The sequence below is a fragment of the Hyla sarda genome, chromosome 1 (assembly GCF_029499605.1).
Source record: "Hyla sarda isolate aHylSar1 chromosome 1, aHylSar1.hap1, whole genome shotgun sequence".
In the NCBI taxonomy this organism is placed as follows: Eukaryota; Metazoa; Chordata; class Amphibia; order Anura; family Hylidae; genus Hyla; species Hyla sarda.
In genome coordinates, this window is record NC_079189.1 from 608,865,348 (window position 1) to 608,871,347 (window position 6,000).

General features: G+C 46.6%; 1 protein-coding gene across 1 annotated transcript in view; it reads right to left on the reverse strand.

Moving 5' to 3' along the window:
* Positions 1-3,688, reverse strand: part of LOC130297504 (uncharacterized) — a 43,499-nt gene extending 39,811 nt beyond the window's left edge. The window contains exon 1 of the mRNA XM_056550048.1: positions 3,642-3,688. The gene's annotated coding sequence lies outside the window, so the exon portion shown is untranslated. The remainder of the gene's footprint in view (positions 1-3,641) is intronic.
* Positions 3,689-6,000: the final 2,312 nt, after the last annotated feature.

The window sequence follows — 6,000 nt, forward strand, 5'->3', positions numbered from 1 at the left end:
TGGTCTCCAAACTGTGACCCTCCAGATGTTGCAAAACTAAAACTCCCAGCATGCCCAGACAGCCAAAGGCTGTCTGGGCATGCTGGGAGTTGCAGTTTGGCCTTCCTAGTGGTTGCCACAGTAAAGATCACTTTACTTTCACGTTCATTACCACCCCCCCCCCCCCCCCCCCACCGTAGTTTCCCTACCTGAGCCAGGCACCTTCTCCTCCAGGTACCGGCCTCCATCTTCTCCACACGTTCCCCTTGACATCCAGGGGTGGGCAGAACGGGGGGTGCCATGGCAACCCACTGTCCTGCTCTGCCATTGGTCAGAATCAGTTCTGACCAATGGCAGGGGATAGGAGGAGATCGCAGCACTGCGACCTCGCTCCTATCCCTCAGGATGATCAGGGCTGTCCCTGACAGCTCCGATCATCCCTATTTTCCAGGTGATCGGGTCACCAGAGACCTGATCAGCCCGGAATAGCAGAAAATCGCATGTCTGAATTGACATGCAATTTTCTGCGATCGCCGTCATGGGGGGTCTCAGGACCCCCCTCGGCGATGTGCCAGGATGCCTGCTGAATGATTTCAGCAGGCATTCTGGTCCGGTCACCAACCGGCTAGCGGCGGGGACCGGAATTCCCACGGCCGTTTGCATACGCCCCACGTTCTTAAGCACTCGGGATGCAGGGCGTATGGTTTTTCATTTTTAATCTTTGTTGGGGATTAAAATAAACAAAGGAGGAAGCTTTTGACTACATATCCCGTCCTCATATATTGTTGTCATATCCCGACCCCATATCCTGTCCTCCTATCCCGTCATCATATTCTGACCTCCTATCCCGTCCTCTTATATCGATCTCCTTTCCCAACCTCCTATCCCGTCCTCTTATCCCGGTCTCCTATCCAGTCCATCTATCCCGACCTCCTATCTCGACCTCCTATCCCTATCTTCCTATCACGGTCCTCCTATCACGGTCCTCCTATCCCGGTCCTCCTATCCCGGTCCTCCTATCCCGGTCCTCCTTTCCCGGTCTCCTATCCCGGTCTCCTATCCAGTCCATCTATCCCTGTCCTCCTATCCCGTCCTCCTATCCCGGTCCTCCTATCCCGCTCCTCCTATCCCGGTCCTCCTATCCCGGTCCTCCTATCCCAGTCCTCCTATCCCGGTCTCCTATCCCGGTCTCCTATCCAGTCCATCTATCCCGACCTCCTATCCCGGTCCTCCTATCCCGGTCCTCCTATCCCGGTCTCCTATCCAGTCCATCTATCCCGACCTCCTATCCCTGTCCTCCTATCCCGGTCCTCCTATCCCGGTCCTCCTATCCCGACCCGTAATATGTGCACCAGGTATTGAAATATCTCCAGCCTCACAGAAGTTATGTGGGAACATACATTTCCCATTGATTTGCATGGGACTTTAACCCCTTAAGGACCAGGGTTTTTTCCGTTTTTGCATTTTCATTTTTTGCTCCTTGCCTTTAAAAAATCATAACTCTTTCAATTTTGCACCTAAAAATCCATATTATGGCTTATTTTTTGCGCCACCAATTCTACTTTGTAATGACATCAGTCATTTTGCCCAAAAATCTACGGTGAAATGGAAAAAAAATCATTGTGCGACAAAATTGAAAAAAAAACGCTGTTTTGTAACTTTTGGGGGCTTCCGTTTCTACATAGTACATTTTTCGGTAAAAATGACACCTTATCTTTATTCTGTAGGTCCATACGGTTAAAATGATCCCCTACTTATATAGGTTTGATTTTGTCGTACTTCTGGAAAAAATCATAACTACATGCAGGAAAATTAATACATTTAAAATTGTCATCTTCTGACCCCTATAACTTTTTTATTTTTCCGTGTATGGGGCGGTATGAGGGCTCATTTTTTGCGCCTTGATCTGAAGTTTTTAACGGTACCATTTTTGCATTGATAGGACTTATTGATCATTTTTTATTCATTTTTAAATTATATAAAAAGTGACCAAAAATGCACTATTTTGGACTTTGGAATTTTTTTGCGCGCACGCCATTGACGGAGCGGTTTAATTAATGATATATTTTTTATAGTTCGGACATTTCCGCACGCGGTGATACCATATATGTTTATTTTTATTTACACTGTGTTTTTTTTTTTTTATTGGAAAAGGGGGGTGATTCAAACTTTTAATAGGGGAGGAGTTAAATGATCTTTATTCACTTTTTTTTGCAGTGTTATAGGTCCCATAGGGATCTATAACACTGCACACACTGATCTCTTATACTGATCATTGTTATCCCATAGGGACCTATAACACTGCACACACTGATCTCCTATACTGATCATTGTTATCCCATAGGGACCTATAACACTGCACACACTGATCTTCATCATTGATCACTGGTTTCTCATAAGAAACCAGTGATCGACGATTCTGCCGCATGACTGCTCATGCCTGGATCTCAGGCACTGAGCAGTCATTCGGCGATTGGACATCGAGGAGGCAGGTAGGGGCCCTCTCGCTGTCCTGTAAGCTGTTCGGGATGCCGCGATTAGCCGCGGCTATCCCGAACAGCCCGACTGAGCTAGCCGGCAACTTTCACTTTGGCTTTTAGCCGCGCGGCTAAAGGGTTAATAGCGTGCGGCGCCGCGATCGGCGCTGCGCGCTATTAGAGGTGGGTCCCGGCTTAACTATGATGCTGGGCCCGCCGTGATATGATGCGGGGTTACTGTGTAACCCCGCGTTATATCAGGAGAGCAGGACCAAGGACGTACCGGTACGTCCTTGGTCCTTAAGGGGCTAAACTAAAAACCCCAACCCTCACAAATGGGGGTAGTTAAGGGTTAAATGAATTGACAGTCCCTGTGGGAGCAGGGGTAGTCTACACTACATCTCCCCGATAGGGTGTTCTAGGGTGATTTATGCACCATTGTGCACCACTGCTCTCCTCATTATCCCCCATACAGACACACTTCCACCTAGTGTGGTCTGTTCTATTAATTTTTTGATCTGGTGTCAATTATAACTACTGGCTCTTGTTGTGGGGCCTGTGCTAATGATTGGTTTTAGACATGTCTGATTAAAAGTTGTATTTTAAAGTGTGTACCCCCTCTGTGAAATATTGTACTTTCTGGTACTTCTAGTATCCCCCTAAGTGGATTTAACTGTGAATTATATGGTTAAATTAACTATCCTATATTTTAAGTGGACATATCAGTAACATGTGACCAAGTATTATGGAAATATCTCCAGCCGTTTGGAAGTTATGCAGTAACATATATTTCCCATTGACTTGTATGGGACATTAAACATAAACCCTGCCCCTGGCAAATGGGGGTGAGTAAGGGTTAAATCACCTATCCTATGTTTGTTGTTGACATATAAGTAACATGTGGCCAAGTTTCATGTTAATATCTTTAGCCGTTTGGACGTTTTTATGGAACATACACACATACATACATACATACATACATATATACATATATACACATACACATACACACATACGTTGAGTGTTATATATATATATATATATATATATATATATATATATAAGGGGTGGACTCACTTATGGGAGATTATATATATATATATATATATATATATATATATATATTTCTATACATACATATATACACCCACATATCTACAAATACACATAAATATGCATACATACCTCCACATGCAGTGCTGTACAGGAGCTGTGTTCTTGCAGGACCTGCGATAATGTCACAGTCAGGTGATCAGTCACATGGAGGAGGAGTCACATGATCAGGGGCTGCTGCTCAGTGTAGAGATAAATGATGTCAGAGGACGGTGACTGTAGGTGTCTATGTGGATAAGAAGATGTATGGACACCGACAATAACAGGACAAAATACACTAAATGTCTGTATTATAGTATATACATGTATTATAGTATTATAGTATATACATGTATTATAGTATTATAGTATATACATGTATTATAGTATTATAGTATATACATGTATTATAGTATTATAGTATATACATGTATTATAGTATTATAGTATATACATGTATTATAGTATTATAGTATATACATGTATTATAGTATTATAGTATATACATGTATTATAGTATTATAGTATTATAGTATATACATGTATTATAGTATATACATGTATTATAGTATATACATGTATTATAGTATTATAGCATATACATGTATTATAGTATATACATGTATTATAGTATATACATGTATTATAGTATTATAGGATATACATGTATTATAGTATTATAGTATATACATGTATTATAGTATATACATGTATTATAGTATTATAGTATATACATGTGTTATAGTATTATAGTATATACATGTATTATAGTATTATAGTTGTCACGATTCGGCTACGGGTTGTGGATCCGCTGTGTCAGCGAGGGATTGGCGTGGACCGTGCTAGTGGACCGGTTCTAAGAGGCTACTGGTTTTCACCAGAGCCCGCCGCAAAGCGGGATGGTCTTGCTGCGGCAGTAGCAACCAGGTCGTATCCACTAGCAACGGCTCAACCTCGCTGACTGCTGAGAAGGCGTGGGACAGAAGGACTAGGCAGAGGCAAGGTCAGACGTAGCAGAAGGTCGGGGGCAGGCGGCAAGGTTCGTAGTCAGGATGGATAGCAGAAGTTCAGGTAACACAGGCTTGGGACACACTAAACGCTTTCACTGGCACAAGGCAACAAGATCCGGCAAGGGAGTGCAAGGGAGGAGATCAGATATAGCCAGGGAGCAGGTGGAAGCCAATTAAGCTAATTGGGCCAGGCACCAATCATTGGTGCACTGGCCCTTTAAGTCTCAGAGAGCTGGCGCGCGCGCGCCCTAGAGAGCGGAGCCGCGCGCGCCAGCACATGACAGCAGGGGACCGGGACGGGTAAGTGACCTGGGATGCGATTCGCGAGCGGGCGCGTCCCGCTGTGCGAATCGCATCCCCGACGGCCATGACAGTGCAGCGCTCCCGGTCAGCGGGACTGACCGGGGCGCTGCAGGGAGAAAGACGCCGTGAGCGCTCCGGGGAGGAGCGGGGACCCGGAGCGCTAGGCGTAACAGTACCCCCCCCCTTAGGTCTCCCCTTTTTTTTGTCCGGTAACTGCCTCCCCTGGGATGAGGACACCGGGAAAGAATGGAGGTTTTCCTCAACTGCAGGCAGTACAGCAGGAGTAGAAATGGGGAGGGAGGGCAGAGGGTGAAGCTTGGCACGGGGCAGGGAGACACAAGGACGGGAGCCATGAGGAGGCACAGAGGCTTGCCTGACGGGACTGGGAGGGGGGGAGAGGCACTTCCTGTGGCAGGCAGAGTCCCAGTTCTTGATCTCCCCGGTGGTCCAATCAAGGGTGGGAGAATGAAGCCGGAGCCATGGCAGACCGAGGAGGACCTCAGAGGTACAGTTGGGGAGAACGAAGAGCTCAATCCTTTCGTGGTGGGGTCCAATAGACATCAGGAGGGGTTCTGTGCGGTAACGCACGGTGCAATCTAATCTGACTCCGTTGACCGCGGAAATGTAGAGCGGCTTGACGAGACGGGTCACCGGGATGCTGAATTTATTCACAAAGGACTCCAAAATAAAATTCCCAGAGGCACCAGAGTCCAAGCAGGCCACGGCTGAAAGGGAGGAGTTGGCTGAAGGAGAAATCCGCACGGGCACCGTGAGACGTGGAGAAGCAGACTTAGAACCAAGAGACGCCACACCCACGTGAGCTGGGTGCGTGCGTTTCCCAGACGTGGAGGACGGATAGGGCAATCCACCAAGAAATGCTCGGTACTGGCACAGTAAAGACAGAGATTTTCTTCCCTACGGCGATTCCTCTCTTCCTGGGTCAGGCGAGACCGATCCACTTGCATGGCCTCCTCGGCGGGAGGCCCAGGCGTAGATTGCAACGGATACTGTGGGAGAGGTGCCCAGAGATCTAAGTCTTTTTCCTGGCGGAGCTCTTGGTGTCGCTCAGAAAAACGCATGTCAATGCGGGTAGCCAAATGGATGAGTTCTTGCAGGTTGGCAGGAATCTCTCGTGTGGC